Here is a 24,260-nt window from a genome sequence, read left to right as displayed (position 1 = left end):
GGCTTTACCAATGCTCTAGTGTAGAATGGGTATTTAGGTCTCAAGGTCTACCACTTATCCAAGCAAAGATCCATTTAGATATGGAAACCCAATTTTTCTTAATATAATGATATAGAGTGGACAAGTGGTGAATCCTGAGACCAAACCACTCATGCTACTAGGGATAATAGGTTGGACAAGTGGTGGACCTTGAATGTAAACCCCCCATGTACAAAGTATCAGGGGTTTTGGGTATTTCAATCGACTCTAGCATCTTCGAGACATGGTGGAGCTTACTTCTCTCCATGTTTCAATGGAGTCTATCTTGGATAAATGGTGGAGCATCATTCTCTCCATGTTTCAATGGATCCTAGCTTGGACAAGTGGTGGACGTTTGTTTCTCTCTATGTTTGAACAGATTTAACTTGGACTAGTGATTGACCTTGGAACAAAATCCCCATGTAAAACATATCATGGACATTACAAGTGGTGAGAAAAAATACCATTCAATATATAACCTTATAGGTTGGACAAGTGGTGGACCTTAACACCCAATTATTATTAATATAATGACATAGAGTGGACAAGTGGTGAATCTTGCGACCAAACCTACTAGGAAAAGTAGGTTGGACAAGTGGTGGACCTTGAATGCAAACCCCCCATGTACAAAATATCACTCATGCTACTAGGAATAATTTGGTATTAAGGTCCATGTTTCAATGGAGCCTAGCTTGGAAAAGTGGTGGACCTTTGTTTCTCTCTATGTTTCAATAGAATTAGCTTGGACAAGTGGTGAACCTTGGAACAAAACCCCCATGTAAACCATGTCATGGGCATTACAAGTGGTGAGAAAAAATACCATTCAAGGTATAACCTTATAGGCTGGACAAGTGGTGGACCTTAGCACCCAATTCCTCTTATTATAATGACATAGAGTGGAAAAGTGGTGAATTGTGAGACCAAACCTACTAGGGATAATAGGGTGGACAAATGGTTGACCTTGAATGTAAATCATCCATGTACAAAATATCATGGGTTTTGCATATTTCAATGGAGCCTAGCATATAGGGGACATGGTGGAACTTACTTATGTCCATGTTTTAATGGAGCCTATCTAGGAGAAATGGTGGAGGTTCCTTCTCTCCATGTTTCAATGGAGCCTAGCTTGGACAAGTCGTGGACCTTTGTTTCTCTCTATGTTTAAATATGGTTAGCTTGGACAAGTGGTGGATCTTGGAATGAAACTCCCATGTAAAACATATCATGGGCATTTCAAGTGGCGAGAAAGGATACCATTTAAGATATAACCTTATAGGTTGGACAAGTGGTGGACCTTCACACAATATAATGACATAGAGTGTACAAGTGGTGAATCTTTAAACCAAACCACTCATGCTACTAGGGATAATAGGTTAAAAAAGTGGTGGGCCTTGAAATAAAACCCCCTAAAGTGTTTCAATGGAGCCTAGCTTGGAAACATGGTAAAGCTTGCTTCTCTCCATGTTTCAATGCAGCCTATCTTGGATAAATGGTGGAGCATCATTCTCTCCATGTTTCAATGGAGCCTAGCTTGGACAAGTGGTGGACCTTTATTTCTCTCTATGTTTGAATAGAGTTATCTTGGAAAAGTGGTGGACCTTGGAACAAAAACCCCATGTAAAACATATCATGGGCATTACAAGTGGTGAGAAAAAATACCATTTAATATATAACCTTATAGGTTGGACAAGTGGTGGACCTTAACACCCAATTATTCTTAATATAATGACATAGAGTGGATAAGTGGTGAACTTGGGACCAAACCTACTAGGGAAATAGGTTCGACAAGTGGTGGACCTTGAATGTAAACTCCCCATGTACAAAATATCACTCATGCTACTAGAAATAATTTGGTATTAAGGTCCATGTTTCAATGCAGCCTAGCTTGGAAAAGTGGTGGACCTTTGTTTCTCTCTATGTTTCAATAGATTTAGCTTGGACAAGTGGTGGACCTTGGAACAAAACCCCCATGTAAATCATGTCATGGGTATTACAAGTGGTGAGAAAAAATACCATTCAAGCTATAACATTATAGGTTGGACAAGTAGTGGACCTTAACACCCAATTCCTCTTAATATAATGACATAGAGTGGACAAGTGGTGAATCATGAGACCAAACCTACTAGGGATAATAGGTTGGACAAGTGGTGAACCTTGAATGTAAACCCCCCATGTACAAAATATTATGGGTATTGGGTATTTCAATGGAGCCTAGCAACTTGGAGACATGGTGGAGCTTATTTCTCTCCATGTTTCAATGGAGCCTATCTAGGAGAAACAGTGGAGGTTCCTTCTCTCCATGTTTCAATGAGCCTAGCTTGGACAAGTGGTGGACCTTTCTTTCTCTATATGTTTTAATAGAGTTAGCTTGGACAAGTGGTGGACCTTGGAATGAAACCCCCATGTAAAACATATCATGGGCATTTCAAGATGTGGAAAAGGATACCATTTAAAATATAACCTTATAGGTTGGACAAGTGGTGGACCTTAACACATAGTTCTTCTTAATATAATGACAAAGAGTGTACAAGTGGTGAATCTTGAGACCAAACCACTCGTGCTACTAGGGATAATAGGTTGGACAAGTGGTGGACCTTGAATGTAAAACCCTCATGTACAAAATTATGGGTTTAGGGTATTTCAATGGAGCCTAGCTTGGAGACATGGTGGAGATTGCTTCTCTCAATTGTTCAATGGAACCTATCTTGGAGAAATGGTGGATCATCCTTCTCTCCATGTTTCAATGGAGGCTACCTTGGACAAGTGGTGGACCTTTTCTTCTCTCTATGTTTCAATAGAGTTAGCTTGGACAAGTGGTGGGTCTTGGAACAAAACCCCTTTGTAAAACATAGCATGGACATTACAAGTGATAAGGAAAAATATCATTCAAGATATAACCTTACAGGTTGGAAAAGTGGTGATGGACCTTGACAAGTGGTGAAGGATACCATTTAAGATATACCCTTATAGGTTGGACAAGTGGTGGACCTTAACACCCAGTTATTCTTAATATAATGACATAGAGTGGATAAGTGGTGAATCTTAAGACCAAACCACTCATGCTACTAGGTATAATACGTTAGAGAAGTGGTAGACCTTGAATGTAAACACCCCATGTACAAAATATCATGGTTTTAGGGTGTTTCAATGGAGCCTAGAATCTTGGAGACATGGTAGATCTTGATTCTTTCCATGTTTGAATGGCACCTATCTTGGAAAAATGATGGAGGTTACTTCTCTCCATGCTTCAATGGAGCCTAGCTTTGACAAGTGGTGAACCTTTGCTTCTCTCTATGTTTGAATAGAGTTAGCTTGGACAAGTGGTGGACCTTTGCTTCTCTCTATGTTTGAATAGAGTTAGCTTGGACAAGTGGTGGACCTTGGAATGAAACCCCCATGTAAAACATATCATGGGTATTTCAAGTGGTGACAAAGGATACCATTTAAGATATAACCTTATAGGTTGGACAAGTGGTGGACCTTAATGCATAGTTCTTCCCAATATAATGACATAGAGTGTACAAGTGGTGTATCTTGAGACCAAACCACTCGTGCTACTAGGGATAATAGGTTAGACAAGTGGTGGGCCTTGAAATAAAACCCCCCATGTACAAAATAAAATGGGTTTAGGGCATTTAAATGGATCCTAGCTTGGAGACATGGTGGAGCTTTCTTCTCTCCATGTTTCAATGAAGCCTATCTTGGAGAAATGGTGGAGCATCCTTCTCTCCATGTTTCAATATAGCTTAGCTTGGACAAGTGGTGGATCTTTGGTTCTCTCTATGTTTCAAGAGAATTAGCTTGGACAAGTGGTGGACATTGAAACAAAACTCCCATGTAAAACATATCATGGGTAGTTCAAGTTGTGAGAAAAAAAACCATTTAAAATATAACTTTATAGGTTGGACAAGTGGTGGACCTTAACACCCAATCCTTTTTAATACAATGACATAGAGTGGACAAGTGGTGAATCTTGAGACCAAAGCTATCAAGCTACTAGGGATACTAGGTTGGACAAATGGTGGATCTTGAATGTACATCCCCTATGTACAACATATCATGGGTTTAGGGTGTTTCAATGGAGTCTAGCATATTGGAGACATGGTGGAGCTTGCTTCGCTCCATGTTTCAAGTGGTGGACCTTCAATTATTTTCCCATACCTAGTTTAAACAACCCATACACTTTGCAACTATAAAGGTTGGACGAGTGGTGGAGCTTTGTTTATTTCCATGTTTTAATGGATCCTAGCTTGGACAAGTGGTGGACCTTGGAAAAAAGTCCCCCCTGTACAACATAGCTGAGTTTTTTCATGTTTTAATGGAAGAGAGATTTGACAAATGGTGGAGCTTGCTTATCTCCATGTGGATTTTAGAACTAGCTTGGACAAGTTGTGGAGCTTTGCTTTTATACTCTTCATAATACAATGATGTATAGGTTGGTTACATGGTGAATCTTAAGTCCAAACCTCCCATCTTACTAGAGATGATAGGTTGGACAAGTGTTCAACCTTCTATCATTTCTCCATGCCTATAATTAGACAATTAGTAGAACTAGCGTCTTTCTATGTTGTCTAGAGCTGAGCTTGGACAAGTAGTGGACCTTGCTACTCTCTTCCCTTGGTTTATTAGTTTGAAGACTCATTATATATACTTGCTTAGATCTATATAATTACTCATTAGTTAGGTTACAACTAGGTATGTAATTTGTTATCCCCAAGGGACTTTGAATATTGAATAGTAAGAAAGTCAAGTGTTGGTTTGAAGATCTTTTGCTTATCTAAACTAGACTCTAACTCAATAATAAGTCTCTTAAGTTCCACGAATTGTCCTATCTAGGCTCCAAAAGAGTCTTAATTGGTTTGTGCTAGATTCTAATTTCCTTGATGGGGCATATCTTTTTCCAGTCTTGAAATCTATACTTATGCCCTCCATAGTTTAGAATAGTCAAACCACTTTCCAGGGTAGTATGCACAAATAGCCCATAACCAGCTCCTTCAATACATGAAAGTCGCACTTCAAAATCCACACCGTTAATATGGAAAATTAAATCTTTGGGAATAGGAAAAGTTGGTGTCCCAAAAGGATCTTCATGCCAATCATAGTGTGAAATACATCTAGTTTTTATATCACTTAACTCCTTTGTGTCTGCAAAAAGAAGAAAATATTATGCATAAAATAATGACAATATCAAAGAAAGATATCATTATTTTATAGTCCAATAGGTCTATTGTTTGGAAGACTTAGAGTGCCTCTTACATGGTGCCTCCAAGGTTTCCAAAAAATAAAATCATTGGAAAAAAAAGGCCACTGTGTCTCCAATCTATTGCCCATTTGAAGCATAGAGAGAACCAAGGTCCACCACTTGTCCAAGCTAGACATGGAGCATTGACACAAGATCCAACACTTATCCAAGAACCCTATAGTATATGTGGTAACATGGGATGCATTGATGCAACAAAAGTAGTCTAGCCTCCTCATCCATCTCTTTTTTCTTGTAGCCTAGAGGGATTAGTTTCAAGGTCTATCACTAGTCAAAAACTACACATAGAACATTGATACAAGGTTCCACCACATGTGAAACCTATCATCTCTAGTAGCATGGATGGTTTGATATCAAGGTTCACTGCGTATCCTACCTATACTCTATTGTAGCATAGAGATTCTGGTTTGGTGGTACTACACTTGTCCAAACTTGGCTTGTTGTTGATATCTGGAGGTAATCAAGGGTCCTCCACTTGTCCAAGTTAGGCATATAAAACAATTGCAAGATCCACCATGTGTACAACATATGATTGATTATAGCATGCATGGTATTATTTCATGGGCAACCATCTTCTCTCCAACATGTGTCCAACCTCGGCTCCATTGAAGCATGGAGAGAAGCAAGGTCCACCACTTATCAAAGCTATTATTTTCTCCCAGTGCTTTCAAAACCCATAATACGTTGTACATGGGGGGGGGGGGGGATTCTTGTTTCAAGGTCCACCACTTGGCTAAGATTGGATCCATTGAAACATAAAGAGAAGCAAGCTCTACCATTTTTCCAAGCTAGGTGCCATTGAAACATGAAAACTCCATAATATGTTGTATACGGGGGGTTTTTTCACGGTCTACCACTTGTCTAAGCTATGGTCCATTGGAACATGGAGAGAATCAAAGCTCCACCACTTTTCTAAGCTAGGATCCATTGAAACATGGAGAGAAGCAAGCTCCATTGTTTGTCTAAGCTAAGCTCCATTGGAACATGGAGAAAACAAGCTCCACCACTTGCCTATTATTGCATAGAGATTCTGGTTTGAAGGTCCACCACTTGTCCAACCTTGCCTTCATGTATGGAGATAATAAAGAGTGCAATGCTTCTCTAAGCTAGGGACATAAAAGAGTTTCAAGGTCTACTACATATACGATCTATGATCGGTTGTAGCATGGGAGGTTTCATTTTAAGGTTGACCACTTCTCCAGCTCCGCTTGTCCAACCTCAGATCCATTGAAGAATGGAGAATAAAGGTGTACCAACTCTCCAAAATAGGCAAGAAAATCTCTATAAAACCCATGAATTGTTAATATATGCTATGCTGTGGAGTTTTGTTTGAAGGTCCACTCCTTATCCAAGCTACAATCCATTGAAGCATGGAAATAAGTAAGATATATCTATAGTCCAAGATAGGATCCATTGAAACATAGAGAGAATCAAGGTCCACCAATTGTCCAAGCTATGCATGGGTAATTGATATAAGGACCACTACGTTTTCACCTATACTATGCTCTATCATGGATGGTTTCATATACCACCAATTTTCCAACCTATTTAGTAGGTTGTATTATGGGGGTTTGGTTTCAAGGTACTTCACTTGTCTAAGGTGGGTTCCATTGAACCATGGAGAGAAACAATGTCTACCACTTGTCCGAAATATGATCCTTTAAAACATAAAAGCAAGGTCCACCACTTGTCCAATCTAATGTTTCTCTCCATTGAAGCATGGAGAGAAACAAGGTCTACCACCTGTCCAAAATATGCTCCATTGAAACATAAAAGCAAGGTCCACCACTTGTCCAAGCTAATATAACAAATGGGTGTTGGTTACAAGGTGTACCACACTTGTCTAAACTAGTCTCCATGCAAGGTCCACCACATGTCCAAGCTATATGATCTTGGTTTGAAGGTCTACCACACCTCTTGAAATTAGGATCCATGTAAGGTCCACCTTTTGTCAAGCTATGCCTTTAGTGAGTACTGAAACTAAGTAAATTGCAGTACTTAAATACCTTTCCAAGCTCATTAAGATTTTGGTCTCTAAGGCCACCACCACATGTCTAATCTATGCTCTAATTGATTACTTATGCTAGTTCTCGAAGTCCAAACATAAGCTCCCTTCTAGCAAGGTTAGTTTAAATTTAGGCTCCAACACCTTTCTAAGCTAGGTTCAATTTATGAAGCATCACCATTTAACCATGCTACGATCTAATGTATCATATCAAGGGGGTATTGATAAAAGGTCCAAAACTTATTGAGTTCAAGCTCTTAAGTAATTAAGTCTTTGTGAGTATTAAATGTTATAGTTTTAGTCTAAAGATCCACCATTCAAAAACTCAAGTAATTTATATTTACATTCAAACCTTGAATGCTTGAGATAAAAAATACAAACTCAATCAATACTATATAAAGCAAAATCTAACATTAAGAGTATCAAATCAGTAACAAGAAACACTAACATGCACAAGAAACTCAAAACATACGTGTCTCCATTTCCAAAAAGTCCTCCATTGACAGAGGATGTTGTTGTTGTTGTTCTTCTTCTCTTTGTGGAGAGCACTCCTCTGTAACAGGCACAATGTCATCTGATTGCGAAGTGGATTGTTGAAGTCCAGCCCATTTTTCTATATCTTCATGAGACTTAGCAAAGTCTAGCAGCATGGTCTCCACGTTTTTTGCCTCCTCCACACTATCAATTAAGCATATAACTTCTTTTTTCTGTTGTATTCCTTCTTGTGCAACCAAGGAGCCATCACCAAAAACATCAACAAGCTTGCGGTCTTCAAAACAATATGTACGAATGTAGTGCTTGACCAAAGCTCTTTTTTTGGCCTCCAAATATTGCAAATCTGACATATCGTTATCTGCTACTTGAAGAAGAGAACAATCAATTGGCATGGGATGTTCCTCTGATCTTCTTCTCAGGTCTTCAAATGCATTGCCTTGTCCCAAGAAGGCAATAACTGTTAGGAATTGAATTGCTCCTTTGCAAGGAGCTGATGGAAAGTGATGCAATGCACCACAACAATGGTAGCTCAGATTATCTCCCATGGCGTGAAAGGCACATTGCAATTTTGTGAAGTTAGTGAAATCCACAAATGCAAGAAAGACAAATCCAGGATCTGTTGACCCTCCAGCAATAGCCAAGATCCCATCCAAAGCATTGTTAAATGTCTCCTCACTCCACTTCAAATTGCCTCCAACGTTTTTTGTCATATCTAAAACACATAAGCCAATAGGCACTTTATTATTGAAGTGGCGCATCAAGTAGAGATTGCCTTCCATTTGTAGGCTCACCACATAGATTGACCATGGCAAATCTCTAGGCTCAGTTTTCTCTTTTGAAGGTGAATTGCCCATTGCATGTATTTTATTGCTCCATCTGGAAAAGCCATTTTCTTTGTTCCACGCGTCAAACTAGATTTGATCCATTCCTCGCATAGCATTAAAATTGTTTTATAAACAACATCATTGATGTTATACATTTTGACCACCTCCTCCCAGTCTTTACATGGTGAAGACTCATTCAAATTGTTGAAGCCTTCAAGAAGTGCATCTTGAATCAATTTGTCTTGCTTCAACTGCTTGATTCGATCATACATGTCAGTTGCATCACCATCCTTTGCACTCTTTGACAGTAAAATCTTCTCATCTCTAATCTCTTCTTGAATAGTCTTTACCTCTGATTCCTCAAGGCCACAAAGGTATCTAAATACAGTTGTTGGGGGTTTCTTATTCTCCTCTTCTAGATTTTCAATGATTTCTATCCAGCAATCATAAACTAAATCAGAGTACGTGACCATGTGTGCCTGTTTAGCAATCCAACTTGCTGCTGCACTCATTCTTGCCAATCGAAGAAAAGCCTAAAAAGAAATAGAGAAATAATTAAACTATTGAGCAAGATTTGTTAATTAAACACTATCAAAAAGACAAAGAAAATAACTTACATCCCATCCGGCACGAGATGCATGTCCCTCTGCAATTCCACTTGCTGCCTTTGGTGGTCGTCCTGAGAAGATCCATTGACTCCGTAAATGTCTCAATATTTGGCTGTAAGGTTGCTTGACATACAATGCCTGAGCCTCCTCATTTGCAATGGCAGATATAGCAGTTGCAACAAATGGAGGAGCATTCACAACAATGCGAGCCTTTCTAAATTTATACACGCTAATCAGTCTTTCAAAGATCTCTTTGTTGTTTTGTTCATTGTGAAGCAAAACTTTTGCAGCATAGATTGAATGCTGCCCATCAAGAATCCAATAATGATAATCTTTAATTTTTTGCTCCTCTACCTCTTCTACTGCCAAAGGAGTCCCCTTCTTTGATTTTGCATTTCGAACAGGCATCAAATATGCACATGCTGCAGGCTTGGTCGTACTCCGTGAAAATCCAAATAACACACTTTCAGCGTGTTTTTTATCCATAATACGTGCATTATAGTGATCAGGAGCAAGCCAACAATTTTGAATAGGGATATCAAATTCCCTATATTGGAAAGGAAAATAATTTATGTACTTATTCATTCCACCTGTATCTTTTTCTTGTCCTTTCATGGCCTCAGCTTCTAAAACATCTGGATCCACAATTCTCATCTTTGACATTGAACCCTCTGTTGATGAGGATGCCAAAGATGCCTTGTCTACATCCAAAATGGAACTAGTTCGCTTAGCTGCTACTTTTTGCACTTTTGCTTGCTTCTTTGTGGATGGTGGTCGTGAAGCTTTCACCTTTTTTCGTTGTAGTGTGGCAATGATGGAGCTTTGAAGTTGATCTGCTGTGATATTTGGATTTGATTCTGCAAACTTCCATCCTCGAGAAAACATTGTCTCTTCTTTGTTTCTAGACATGCGCTCCAATGCATATGCTCCTGGAGATAGTTGAAATTCTAGATTCATTGGAACTAGAATGTCAATGCATTCCACCTCCGGATGACTATCAACTACAGAGACAGATGCTTCCACAACTTGTCCAACATCTTCAAACAAGCTATCATTCTCCTTTTTGGCAATAAATAGATGCACCTTATGAAATTGTGCACCCTCTATACCATGTATGTCCAAATACCATTTCCTAACATCATTGCAAGTATAGTCAACTGAGACAGCAACCCTTGCAACCTGTTTTTTTGGAGCCATCTTTCCTGAAACAAAAAAAACCAAATGTTATTTTAGCATATACTTTTTTGTAATGAATTAAGTTTTTGTGAATACAAGGTCCACCACTTGTTCAAGTTAGATCTAAGCAAGTATACATAGTAATCTTTTAAGCTAGTAAACTAAGGGAAGGGAGAAGTAAGGTCCACCACTTGTCCAAGCATGGAGAGATTCGAGGTCTACTAATTGTCTAATATAGGCTAACTATATTGAAACATAGAGAGAAGAAAAGGTCCACCACTTATCCAATCTAGGGTCCATTGAAACAAGGAGAGAAGGATGCTCCACCATTTGTCCAAAATAAGCTCCATTGAAACATGAAGAGAAGCAATATGCACCATGTCTTCGAGATGCTAGGCTCCATTGAAATACCTTAAACCCATGATATTTTGTATATGTGGGGTTTAAATTCAAGGTCCACCACTTGTCCAACCTATTCTCCCTGGTAGCATGAGTGGTTTTGGTCTCAAGATTCACCACTTTTCCACTCTATGTCATTATATTAAGAAGATCTGGGTGTTAAGGTCCACCACTTGTCCAACCTATAAGGCTATATCTAAATGGTATTATTTACCACCACTTGGAATGCACATGATAGGTTTTACATAGGGGTCTGGTTCCAAGGTCCACCACTTGTCCAAGCTAACTCTATTGAAACATAGAGAGAATCAAAGGTCCACCACTTGTCCAAGCTAGGCTCCATTGAAACATGGAGAGAAGGATGCTCCACCATTTGTCCAAGCCAGGTTCGATTGAAACATGAAGAGAAGCAAGCTGCACCATGTCTCCAAAATGCTAGGCTCCATTGAAATATCTTAAACCCATGATATTTCGTACATGGGGGGTTTACATTCAAGGTCCACCACTTGTCCAACCTATTATCACTAGTAGCATGAGTGGTTTGGTCTCAAGATTCACCACTTTTCCACTCTATGTCATTATATTAAGAAGATCTGGGTGTTAAGGTCCACCACTTGTCCAACCTATAAGGCTATATCTTAAAGGGTATTCTTTCTGACCACTTGGAATGACCATGATAGGTTTTACATGGGGGTTTGGTTCCAAGGTCCACCACTTGTCCAAGATAACTCTATTGAAACATAGAGAGAAGCAAAGGTCCACCACTTGTCCAAGCTAGGCTCCATTGAAACATGGAGAGAAGGATGCTCCACCATTTGTCCAAGATAGGCTCCATTGAAACATGAAGAGAAGCAAGCTGCACCATGTCTCCAAGATGCTAAGATCCATTGAAATACCTTACACCTACGATATTTTGTACATGGGGAGTTTACATTCAAGGTCCACCACTTGTCCAACCTATTATCTCTAGTAGCATGAGTGGTTTTGTCTCAAGATTCACCACTTTTTCACTCTATGTCATTATGTTAAGAATATTTGGGTGTTAAGGTCCACCACTTGCCCAACCTAGAAGACTATATCTTAAAGGTTATTCTTTCTCACGACTTGGAGTGACCATGATAGGTTTTACATTGGGGTTTGGTTCCAAGGTCCACCACTTGTCCAAGCTAACTCTATTGAAACATAGAGAGAAACAAAGGTCCACCACTTGTCCAAGCTAAGCTCCATTGAAATATGGAGAGAAGGATTCTCTATCATTTGTCGAAGCTAACTCTATTGAAACATGGGGGGTTTACATTCAAGGTCCACCACTTGTCCAACCTACTAACGCTAGTAGCATGAGTGGTTTGGTCTCAAGATTCACCACTTTTTCACTCTATGTCATTATATTAAGAATATCTCGGTGTTAAGTTCCACCACTTGTCCAACCTATAAAGCTATATCTTAAGGGTTATTCTTTCTCACCACTTGGAGTGACTATGATAGGTTTTACATGGGGGTTTGGTTCCAAGGTCCACCACTTGTCCAAGAAAACTCTATTGAAACATAGAGAGAAGCAAAGGTCCACCACTTGTCCAAGCTAGGGTCCATTGAAACATGGAGAGAAGGATGCTCCACCATTTGTCCAAGATACGCTCCATTGAAACATGAAGAGAAGCAAGCTACACCATGTCTCCAAGATGCTAATCTCCATTGAAATACCTTAAACCCATGATATTTCGTACATGGGGGGTTTACATTCAAGGTCCACCACTTGTCCAGCCTATTATCTCTAGTAGCATGAGTGGTTTGGTCTCAAGATTCACCACTTTTCCCCTCTATGTCATTATATTAAGAATATCTGGGTGCTAAGGTCCACCACTTGTCCAACCTATAAGGCTATATCTTAAACTTTATACTTTCTCACCACTAGGAGTTACCATGATAGGTTTTACATGGGAGTTTGGTTACAAGGCCCACCACTTGACCAAGCTAAATCTATTGAAACATAGAGAGAAGCAAAGGTCCACCACTTGTCCAAGCTAGGCTCCATTGAAACATGGAGAGAAGGATGCTCCACCATTTGTCAAAGATAGGATCCATTGAAACATGAAGAGAAGCAAGCTGCACCATGTCTCCAAGATGCTAGGCTCCATTGAAATACCTTAAACCCATGATATTTCGTACATGGGGGTATACATTCAAGGTCCACCACTTGTCCAACCTATTATGCTTAGTAGCATGAGTGGTTTGGTCTCAGGATTCACCACTTTTCCACTCTATGTCGTTATATTAAGAAGATCTAGGTTTTAAGGTCGACCACTTGTCCAACCTATAAGGCTAGATCTTAAAGGGTATTATTTATCACCACTTGGAATGACCATGATATGTTTTACATGGGGGTTTGGTTCCAAGGTCCAGCACTTGTTAAAGCTAACTCTATGGAAACATAGAGAAGCAAAGGTCCACCACTTGTCCAAGCTAGGCTCCATTGAGACATTTAGAGAAGGATGATCCCCCATTGGTGGAAGATAGGCTCCATCGAAACATGAAGAGAAGCAAGCTGCACCATGTCTCCAAGATGCTAGGCTTCATCGAAATACCTTAAACCCAGGATATTTTGTACATGGGGGGTTTACATTCAAGGGCCACCACTTGTCCAAGCTATTATCGCTAGTAGCATGAGTGGTTTTGTCTCAAGATTCACCACTTTTCCACTCTATGTCATTATATTAAGAATATGGGTGTTAAGGTCCACCACTTGTCCAACCTATAAGTTTATATCTTAAAGGTTATTCTTTCTTACCACTTGGAGTGACCATGATAGTTTTTATATGGGGGTTTGGTTCCAAGCTCCACCACTTGTCCAAGCTAACTCTATTGAAACAAAGAGAGGATCAAAGGTCCACCACTTGTCCAAGCTAGGCTCCATTGAAACATGGAGAGAAGGATGCTCCACCATTTGTCCAAGATAGGCTCCATTGAAACATGACGAGAAGCAAGCTGCACCATGTCTCCAAGATGCTAGACTCCAGCGAAAAACATTAAACCCATGATATGTCGTAGATGAGGGGTTTACATTCAAGGTCCAACACTTTTCCAAGCTATTATTGGTAGTAGCCTGAGTGGTTTGGTCTCAAGATTCACCACCTTTCCACTCTATGTCATTATATTAAGAATATCTGGGTGTTAAGGTCCACCACTTGTCCAACCTATAAGGCTACATCTTAAAGGTTATTCTTTTATACCACTGACCATGATAGGTTTTACATGGGGGTTTGGTTCCAAGGTCCACCATTTGTCCAAGCTAACTCTATTGAATCATAGAGAGAAGCAAAGGTCCACCACTTGTCCAAGCTAGGATCCATTGAAACATGGAGAGAAGGATGCTCCACCATTTGTCAAAGCTAACTCTATTGAAACATGGGGGGTTTACGTTCAAAGTCCTCCACTTTTCCAAGCTATTACCGCTAGTAGCATGAAGGTTTTGTCTCAAGATTCACCACTTTTTCACTCTATGTCATTATGTTAAGAATATTTGGGTGTTAAGGTCCACCTCTTGCCCAACCTAGAAGACTATATCTTAAAGGTTATTCTTTCTCATGACTTGGAGTGACCACGATAGGTTTTACATTGGGGTTTGGTTCCAAGGTCTACCACTTGTCCAAGCTAACTCTATTGAAACATAGAGAGAAGCAAAGGTCCACCACTTGTCCAAGCTAGGGTCCATTGAAACATGGACAGAAGGATGCTCCACCATTTGTCCAAGATAGGCTCCATTGAAACATGAGGAGAAGCAAGGTGCACCATGTCTCCAAGATGCTAGTCTCCATCTAAATACCTTAAACCCACCATATTTCGTAGATGGGGGGTTTACATTCAAGGTCCACCACTTGTCCAACCTATAAGTCTATATCTTAAAGGTTATTCTTTCTTACCACTTGGAGTGACCATGATAGGTTTTATATGGGGGTTTTGTTCCAAGCTCCACCACTTGTCCAAGCTAACTCTATTGAAACAGAGAGAGAAGCAAAGGTCCACCACTTGTCCAAGCTAGGCTCCATTGAAACATGTAGAGAAGGATGCTCCACTATTTGTCCAAGATAGGCTCCGTTGAAACATGACGAGAAGCAAGCTGCACCATGTCTCCAAGATGCTAGGCTCCATCGAAAAACATTAAACCCATGATATGTCATAGATGAGGGGTTTACATTCAAGGTCCAACACTTGTCCAAGCTATTATTGGTAGTACCCTGAGTGGTTTGGTCTCAAGATTCACCACTTTTCGACTCTATGTCATTATATTAAGAATATGTGGGTGTTAAGGTCCACCACTTGTACAACCTATAAGGCTACATCTTAAAGGTTATTCTTTCTTACCACTTGGAGTGACCATGATAGGTTTTACATGGGGGTTTGGTTTCAAGTTCCACCACTTGTCCAAGCTAACTCTATTGAATTATAGAGAGAAGCAAAGGTCCACCACTTGTCTAAGCTAGGCTCCATTGAAACATGGAGAGAAGGATGCTCCATCATTTCTCGAAGCTAACTCTATTGAAACATGGGGGGTTTACGTTCAAGGTCCACCACTTGTCCAAGCTATTACCGCTAGTAGCATGAGTGGTTTTGTCTCAAGATTCACCACTTTATCACTCTATGTCATTATATTAAGGATATCTGGGTGTTAGGGTCCACCACTTGTCCAACCTATAAGGCTATATCTTAAAGGTTATTCTTTCTCACGACTTGGAGTGACCATGATAGGTTTTACATTGGGGTTTGGTTCCAAGGTCCACCACTTGTCCAAGCTAACTCTATTGAAACATAGAGAGAAGCGAAGGTCCACCACTTGTGGAAGCTAGGGTCCATTGAAACATGGAGCGAAGGATGCTCCACCATTTGTCCAAGATAGGCTCCATTGAAACATGAAGAGAAGCAAGGTGCACCATGTCTCCAAGATGCTAGGCTCCATCTAAATACCTTAAACCCACGATATTTCGTAGATGGGGGGTTTACATTCAAGGTCCACCACTTGTCCAACCTATTATCGCTAGTAGCATGAGTAGTTTGCTCTCAAGATTCACCACTTTTCCACTCTATGCCATTATATTAAGAATATCTGGGTGTTAAGGTCCACCACTTGTCCAACCTATAAGGATATATCATTAAGGTTATTCTTTCTCACCACTTGGAGTGAACATGATAGGTTTTACATGGGGGTTTGGTTCCAAGGTCAACCACTTGTCCAAGCTAACTCTATTGAAACATAGAGAGAAACAAAGGTCCACTACTTGTCCAAGCTAGGCTCCATTGAAAGATGGAGAGAACGATGCTCCACCATTTGTCGAAGCTAAGTCTATTGAAACATGGGGGGTTTACGTTCAAGTTCCACCACTTGTCCAAGCTATTATCGCTAGTAGCATGAGTGGTTTTGTCTCAAAATTCAAGCTAGGCTCCATTGAAACATGGAGAGAAAGATGCTCCACCATTTGTCCAAGATAGGCTGCATTGAAACATGACAAGAAGCAAGCTTCACCATGTCTCCAAGATGCTAGGATCCATCCGAAAACATTAAACTCACGATATGTCGTAGATAAGGGGTTTACATTCAAGGTCCAACACTTGTCCAAGCTATTATTGGTAGTAGCCTGAGTGGTTTGGTCTCAAGATTCACCACTTTTCCACTCTATGTCATTATATTAAGAATATGTGGGTGTTAAGATCCACCACTTGTCCAACCTATAAACCTACATCTTAAAGGTTATTCTTTCTTACGACTTTGTGTGACCATGATAGGTTTTACATGGGGGTTTGGTTCCAAGGTCCACCACTTGTTCAAGCTAACTCTATTGAAACATAGAGAGAAACAAAGGTCCACCACTTGTCCAAGCTAGGTTCCATTGAAACATGGAGAGAAGGATGGTCCACCATTTGTTCAAGATAGGCTCCATTGAAACATGACGAGAAGCAAGCTGCACCATGTCTCCAAGATGCTAGGCTCCATCGACATACATTAAACCCACGATATTTCGTAGATGAGGGGTTTACATTCAAGGTCCACCACTTTTCCAAGCCATTATTGCTAGTAGCCTGAGTGGTTTGGTCTCAAGATTCAACACTTTTATTAAAAATATGTGGGTGCTAAGGTCCACCACTTGTCCAACCTATAAGGCTACATCTTAAAGGTTATTCTTTCTCACGACTTGGAGTGACCATGATAGGTTTTACATGGGGGTTTGGTTCCAAGGTCCACCACTTGTCCAAGCTAACTCTATTGAAACATAGAGAGAAACAAAGGTCCACCACTTGTCCAAGCTAGGGTCCATTGAAACATGGAGAGAAGGATGCTCCACCATTTGTCCAAGATAGGCTCCATTGAAACATGACGAGAAGCAAGCTGCACCATGTCTCCAAGATGGTACGCTCCATCGAAATACATTAAACCCATGATATTTCGTAGATGAGGGGTTTACATTCAAGGTCCACTACTTGTCTAAGCTATTATTGCTAGTAGAGTGGTTTGGTCTCAAGATTCACCACTTTTATTAACAATATGTGGGTGTTAAGGGCCACCACTTGTCCAACCTATAAGGCTACATCTTAAAGGTTATTCTTTCTTCCCACTTGAAGTGACCATGATAGGTTTTACATGGGGGTTTGGTTCCAAGTTCCACCACTTGTCCAAGCTAACTCTATTGAAACATAGAGGGAAACAAAGGTTGACCACTTGTCCAAGCTAGGCTCCATTGAAACATGGAGAGAACGATGCTCCACCATTTGTCGAAGCTAAGTCTATTGAAACATGAGGGGTTTACGTTCAAGGTCCACCACTTGTCCAAGCTATTATCGCTAGTAGCATGAGTGGTTTTATCTCCAGATTCACCACTTTTTCACTCTATGTACTTATATTAAGAATATTTGGGTATTAAGGTCCACCACTTGTCCAACCTATAAGGCTATATCTTAAAGGTTATTCCTTCTCACCACTTGGAGTGACCATGATAGGTTTTACATGGGGGTTTGGTTCCAAGGTCCACCACTTGTCCAAGCTAACTCTATTGAATCATAGAGATCAGCAAAGGTCCACCACTTGTCCAAGCTAGGGTCCATTGAAACATGGAGAGAAGGATGCTCCACTATTTGTCCAAGATAGACTCCATTGAAACATGAAGAGAAGCAAGCTGCACCATGTCTCCAAGATGCTAGGCTTCATCGAAATACCTTAAACCCATGATATTTTGTACATGGGGGGTTTACATTCAAGTACCACTACTTGTCCAAGCTATTATCGCTAGTAGCATGAGTGATTTTGTCTCAAGATTCACCACTTTTCCACTCTATGTCATTATATTAAGAATATGTGGGTGTTAAGGTCCACCACTTGTACAACCTATAAGTCTATATCTTAAAGGTTATTCTCTCTTACCACTTGGAGTGACCATGATAGGTTTTACATGGGGATTTGGTTCCAAGGTCCACCACTTGTCCAAGCTAACTCTATTGAAACAGAGAGAGAAGGAGAGGTCCACCACTTGTCCAAGCTAGGCTCCATTGAAACATGGAGAGAAGGATGCTCCACCATTTGTCCAAGATAGGCTCCATTGAAACATGACGAGAAGCAAGCTGCACCATGTCTCCAAGATGCTAGGCTCCATCGAAAACCATTAAACCCACGATATGTCGTAGATGAGGGGTTTAAATTCAAGGTCCAACACTTGTCCAAGCTATTATTGGTAGTAGCCTGAGTGGTTTGGTCTCAAGATTCACCACTTTTCCAGTCTATGCCATTATATTAAGAATATCTGGGTGTTAAGGTCCACCACTTGTCCAACCTATAAGGATATATCATTAAGGTTATTCTTTCTCACCACTTGGAGTGACCATGATAGGTTTTACATGGGGGTTTGGTTCCAAGGTCCACCACTTGTCCAAGCTAACTCTATTGAAACATAGAGAGAAACAAACGTCCACCACTTGTCCAAGCTAGGCTCCATTGGAACGTGGAGAGAACGATGCTCCACCATTTGTCGAAGCTAAGTCTATTGAAACATGGGGGGTTTACGTTCAAGGTCCACCACTTGTCCAAGCTATTATCGCTAGTAGCATGAGTGGTTTTGTCTCAAGATTCACCACTTTTTCACTCTATATCATTATATTAAGAATATTTGGGTGTTAAGGTCCACCACTTGTCCAACCTATAAGGCTATATCTTAAAGGTTATTCTTTCTCACCACTTAGAGTGACCATGATAGTTTTTACATGGGGGTTTGGTTCCAAGGTCCACCACTTGAATCATAGAGAAAAGCAAAGGTCCACCACTTGTCCAAGCTAGGCTCCATTGAAACATGGAGAGAAGGATGCTCCACCATTTGTCCAAGATAGGCTCCATTGAAACATGAAGAGAAGCAAGGTGCACCATGTCTCCAAGATGCTAGGCTCCATCAAAATACCTTAAACCCACGATATTTCGTAGATGGGGGGATTACTTTCATGGTCCACCACTTGTCCAAGCTATTATTGCTAGTAGCATGGTTTGGTCTCAAGATTCACCAGCTTTCCACTCTATGTAATTACATTAAGAATATCTTGGTGTTAAGGTCCACCACTTGTCCAACCTATAAGGCTATATCTTAAATGATATTTTTTCTCACCACTTGGAATGTGCATGATATGTTTTACATGGGGTTTTGCTCCAAGGTCCACCACTTGTCCAAGCTAGATCTATTACATATATATTATACATACAATATTCAACTAGATTCCCTACCTATCATGTCCAGTAGCATGGATGTTGTAGCTTTAAGGTCCACCACTTGTCCAACCTATACTCTCTTATGTAAGGGAGATCTCGCTATAAATTCAAAACCTTCCCGCCTAAATTTAAAATTCAAAATCTGATTGCCTAAATTTAAAATATCCCTCCCAAATTTGAAATCCCGCCTAAATTTTAAAATATCCCGCCCAAATTTTAAAATTCAAACTTTTTTATAAAAATTTAAATTTTACCACTTAAATTTAAAATATTCCACGCGAAATTGATTTTAAATTCAAGTTTACCACAAAAAGATATCATTATACCACCTAAATTCAAATATGCAAACCTCAAATCATTATATTGTACATAAATTCAAACAAATTCAAATTAACAAGCCTAAACTGATATTAGTTTGCATAGATATGAATTTATCACACCTAAATTATGTCACCATGTTAGAGAGAGTGGTTAGAGAATTTGAACAAGGTCCATCACTTGTCCAACCTAGATACCAAGAAGGATTGAGTGTACAAGGTATTGTTTGGAGGTCCTTATAGTCCACTGGTCTCAAGGTCCACCACTTCTGGTAAGGGTCACCAAAAAGTGTATATATTCATCCAAAGAAATACACGTATTTTTGGTCTACATGTCCTAGTTTCAATCATTTATGTCCATTAGGTGTATCACTAAACAACACTACTATTTTTGAGAAACAGAAGTTACAATCATATCTACAAATGGATTAGAGGAAAATCAGCTCAGCATACATCGAGAACTCGCTACAAGAATCGACTTTAACAGATCACGCAAGTAAGTCTTCCATTCAAGTTTACTAGTATTACAATGTGTTAGTTATTTGTGATATTTATGTATGTATATATACTATGTGTGCATATCGTAATTAAGTGTAATTGTGTATCTGCATTATGTATGAGTATTACAATGAAATAACACAAATATACATACATACACATAGATAACACAGACGCACACATACATGAGCATGTATTTTCAAGAGAGAGAGATAGCAAGATACAGAGATAGATAGATAAAGAGAGAGAGAGAGAGATAGCAAGATACAGAGATAGATAGATAAAGAGAGGAGAGAGAGAAAGATAACAGATTTCACTGTGTTTATGTATGTGGAAGAGAGGAAGACGATGTAGGGAATATGTGCACGTATTTTCAAGAGAGAGACAACAAGATAACAGATTTCAGTGTGGTTATGTATGTGGAAGTGAGGAAGACGATGTGTGGGAATATGTGCATGTATTTTCAAGAGAGAGACAACAAGATAACAGATTTCACTGTGGTTATGTATGTGGAAGAGAGGAAGACGATGTGTAGGAATATGTGTATGTGTGCGGGGATATTTTTAAAGTACGTATCTCTATCTTTTGACGAGAGAGTGTGTGTGCAAGAAGAGTTACAGAGAACCATCTTCTCTATATGGAGAAAGACAGAGAGTGAGAGAGAGAGAAATACCTGTTTTTTCTCTATTCGTGAGATGTGAAGAAGCTTTGCCCGATCCTGCCCTTTTGGAAAGCGTTGCGTACGCTGTTGTTTCTTTATCTTGTGTGCGAACTTTCAATCCTGTGCGCTCCACCTGTTTGTTGTGTACGATGCCGAGCTTGCTCCTCTACGTACGTGTATACTCCAACTGTGTGCGATCCGTGTGCGCTTTCTGTGTGTTTGCTGCTCGCCTGCTTTCTCTGTGTGCGTTGCTCGTGCGCTCTCTGTGCCTAATCTTGATAGGGTTTATTAGAATGCCACGTATGCTACAAGTCCATGTTTTATCATAGGATTAAAAAAAACAAAAGCAATATAAAACATTAACCAATTCACACAGCCAAAATGAAAGAAATCATGGTTGAAAATATGCAAAACATGTGTAACTCTATACTATGAATTCACTTTAAAAAAAAAATGTTCCGGGCGGGGTCCGGGGCGCTGCCCCGGACCCCGCCCGACAGTCGCGCCGGGAGGTGACAAGGGGCTGCCGCCCCTTGACCCCGCCCGGGCGCTGCCCTGGAACAATATCCCAAAATCAGCCTCCCAAGCCCCGCCATCGAGAGCGCTATATTCCACATCCCCATCAAGAGCGCTACCCCCAAACCTCACGTGGAAGCGCTGCCTTGTCACCCCATTGTGGCATTGCCCTAAGACCCCGCATCTGGAGTGCTAAATGGGAACATTCTTCATTAGTGAAATTTTGAACATAAATTATATTTAGCATATACTTAAATATAATACAAATATTAACATATTAACTATACTACTAATTTACTATAGCAGTTCTAGATTATGTCCCATACTATATTTAAGGTGCCAAAGGTTTGGCCTTTAGCCAAGTGGTCAACACATATAGGACCAAGTGCACACTGTGCCACAAAACTTGGCCACCACTTCACTTGCCAAAGTTTAGGCCACATGGTCAATCCTAAGTTTCCAATGTCCTTATTATGTCACCTTTTGCCTCGTGGAAAACCTAGGCTTGTTTTCACATACTCAGGCACTTCAAGCCATAATAAATTTTCATTACTCTTCGGCAACCCTTTTGTTCAAGTCTTTGAAAAAACGTTGCTTAAGGCCACCCTAAACCATTTTCATTTAGGGGTGTCTAAAACTAGCTTTTTGGCAATTCGAGAAGAAAATGGTCAAAGTTTTATACTTAGTTTTAACCACTTGACCAATTCAAATATTGGAAAGCAAGGTCTTGTAATACTTTTCTTTGGACATCACACATTAAAACTAGGTCCCTCACTTGTCCAAGCTATGCTCTAATACAATAAAGGGCTTTTGGTTTCAAGATGCACCACTTTCCCAACCTTGATTCCATTAAAGAAGCTAGCTCTACTTAGACATTTAATAGCAAGGTCTTGTAGCAGTTCACATTGAACATTTTCCATGGTAGCCAGGTCCACCACTTATCTAAGCTATGCTCTAATACAGTAAGGGGGTTTTGGTTTCAAGATCCACCACTTGTCCAAACTTGATTTGGGAAGCAAGGTCCTATAATAGTTTGCTTTGGACATTCACCATTACAACTAAGTCCACGACTTCTCCAAGCTATGTTCTAATACACTAAGGACGTGTTGGTTTGAAGGAGAACCACTTGTACGACTTTGTTTTTGGAAGTAAGGTCTTTACATAGTTCACCTTGGACCTTGGACATTGGATACTACAACTAAGCCCACCACTTGTCCAAGCTATCCTCTATATATATCCAAAGGGTTTGGGTTTCAAGATTCACCACTTTTCCAACCTTTCTTCCATTAAAGAAAGGAGGGGCATTATAACTAGGTCCACCAATTGTCCAAGATATGCTCTGATATAGAAAGGGGATTTTGGTTTCAATAATCCACCACGTGTTCAACCTTGCAAGACTCAAGGGATACTTGGACATTGGAAAGCATAGTCCTATAGTAGTTGATAGGTGGCAGTGGGTATAACAACTAGGTCCAACCTATGCTCTGATATAGCAAAGAGGCTTTGGTTTCAAGGTCCACCACTTGTCCAACCTTTCTTCCATTAAAGAAATGAGGGGCTACGTAAACATTGGCAAGCAAGGTAGAAAGGTCCTAAGGTATTTCACCTTGGATATTGGGCATTATAACTAGGTCCACCACTTGTCCAAGCTATGCTCTGATATAGAAAAGGGATTTTTGTTTCAAGGTCCACCACGTGTTCAACCTTGCAAGACTCAAGGGATACTTGGACATTGGAAAGCATAGTCCTATAGTAGTTGATAGGTGGCAGTGGGTATTACAACTAGGTCCAACCTATGCTCTCATATAGCAAAGCGGCTTTAGTTTCAAGGTCCACCACTTGTCCAACCTTGCTTCCATTAAAGAAATGAGGGGCTACGTAAACATTGGCAAGCAAGGTAGCAAGGTCCTAAGGTGTTTCAACTTGGATATTGGGCATTATAACTAGGTCCACCACTTGTCCAAGCTATGGTCTGCTATAGAAAGGGGATTTTCGTTTCAAGGTCCACCACGTGTTCAACCTTGAAAGACTCAAGGGATACTTGGACATTGGAAAGCATAGTCCTATAGTAGTTGATAGGTGGCAGTGGGTATTACAACTAGGTCCAACCTATGCTCTCATATAGCAAAGAGGCTTTGGTTTCAAGGTCCACCACTTGTCCAACCTTACTTCCATTAAATAAATGAGGGGCTACGTAAACATTGGCAAGCAAGGTAGCAAGGTCCTAAGGTATTTCACCTTGGATATTGGGTATTATAACTAGGTCCACCACTTGTCCAAGCTATGCTCTGATATAGAAAGGGGATTTTTGTTTCAAGGTCCACCACGTGTTCAACCTTGAAAGCCTCAAGGGATACTTGGACATTGGAAAGCATAGTCCTATAGTAGTTGATAGGTGGAAGTGGGTATTACAACTAGGTCCACCACTTGTCCAACCTATGCTCTAATATAGCAAGGATGCTTTGGTTTCAAGATCCACCATAATTTCCAGCCTTGCTTCCATTAATATAGCAAGGAGGATTTGGTCTCAAGGTTCACCACTTGTCCAACCTATGCAAACCTTTTCCATGTTGTAGCATGGTTTTTTGTTTGAAGGGTATTTTTCTATAACTATGGATTTAACAATGTAATCTTTTTCACTTACAGGATGGACTTTGAATCTGGGGAGAAAGTACATATGATACTTGACAATGAAATTGTTGGTATTGGCTGTGTGTGTAGAATAGATCCAGATTCCACTTGTGGTGGTACA

The sequence above is a fragment of the Adiantum capillus-veneris genome, chromosome 19 (assembly GCF_014529385.1).
Source record: "Adiantum capillus-veneris isolate H3 chromosome 19, ASM1452938v2, whole genome shotgun sequence".
NCBI lineage: Eukaryota > Viridiplantae > Streptophyta > Polypodiopsida > Polypodiales > Pteridaceae > Adiantum > Adiantum capillus-veneris.
This window is presented reverse-complemented; position numbering follows the sequence as displayed.